This window comes from Coregonus lavaretus (genome assembly GCF_964263955.1).
Source record: "Coregonus lavaretus genome assembly, chromosome: 3".
NCBI classification, from domain to species: Eukaryota; Metazoa; Chordata; class Actinopteri; order Salmoniformes; family Salmonidae; genus Coregonus; species Coregonus lavaretus.
This window is the reverse complement of record NC_139990.1, coordinates 3,137,805-3,139,288: the sequence shown is the minus strand read 5'-3', so window position 1 is coordinate 3,139,288 and position 1,484 is coordinate 3,137,805.

Here is a 1,484-nt window from a genome sequence, read left to right as displayed (position 1 = left end):
TGCTAAGGCCAGGTGTTTCTGTATAACCTTGGGGATTATAACATTTTAACCCACTTGGCCCATATTCAATATTCAATCAGCTATAATAGTTTGTCTGCCTTCATACAGTACAGTCTTTATTCAGAGCTGTATTAAATCCCATTACAGTGGCTATAGGGAAGCCCGTATCTACATAATCTGAGAATCCTCTCATTAATCACACCAGCAGATGATGAAAATCATTGAAATCATCGTCCAAATGCCAGTGTTCCAGTTATTATTCTCCAACTGTCCACAGCTGTACGAATATAAATCCCTCTCCTCTCTGTGCTTATACAATGGAGCACAGAAGCATAATCACAGACCACATTTTTAATCCAGCTGTGGATTACAGACTAGGGATTGTGTATTTCTTTTTTACAATGTGGTTTCCCTAGATTGGGATTTACCCAATGGGTCTCAAATGCCATCTCTTTTGCGCATAACTACAAGTTACTATGAGTTGTAGTAATTGAATCCAGGAATGCGGAAGACTGATGAGGCCTAAAATAACAGGACTAGATTACACAGTGCACTGTTGAATCATGCATTTATATCCACAGATAAGGTGACCGCAATACGATTAGTTTAGTCCAACACAAATATAGAACAGGTAGACTCCTCCCCTCACAGGCAGATATCACTTCCCAGAATAATTAATGTGTGTTTGTGGGCAGATGTGTAAACAAAGATGCTGTATAAACATTAATCTGGCCTCAAGCGGGCAGTTATGTGTTGACTGAACACACTTGTGCGTCCAAAACGGCAACCTATTCCCTACATAGTGCACTAATTTAGACTAGGGCCAGGTTTCCCAAAAGCATCATAGGGCTAAATTCATCGTTAGAACCATAGCATCCTATGGTTCTAAGTTGAACTTAGCCTTAAGATGCTATTGGGAAACCGGGCCCTGGTCTAAATTAGTGCACTATATAGGGAATAGGCCATTTGGGACCTAGCTACTGTGCTCTGTGTGCTCTGGTTGATGTTCATATAGAGTTTCTCCATATTGGCTAAAAGTGGGGCCGTTTTTTTATCACTATTTGTGTTTACAGTAAAAAAGATGACAATGACTGATTTTATTGTACCCAGGGAAACTGGGGACCACAGAAACTGTACATTACCAATCAAGCAAAGTTATGAAAGATGGCCCTGTTGCACCATTGCCCTGACCTGGGTTTCTGTCATTTTTCCTGGTTTCTGTGAACCATGAGGATTGGATGATTCCCTATTCCAAGGGATACTCTGTTTTCAGGTTGTCCAGGCTTTTATAACTCACAGTGTGTGTATGTGGGTTGGTGATTGTGCATGACAAATAGGAATACGCCTCTTGTTATGAGCCAGAACTGAGTGCTACTGAGTGAATAACCACTTGCTATTTAAAGAGGCTACTTATGAAGAGAATCAGAGAGCGATGTATGTGGCAGTTGAACTGAGAGGGGTTTTTATTGTGTGTGTTTCATATG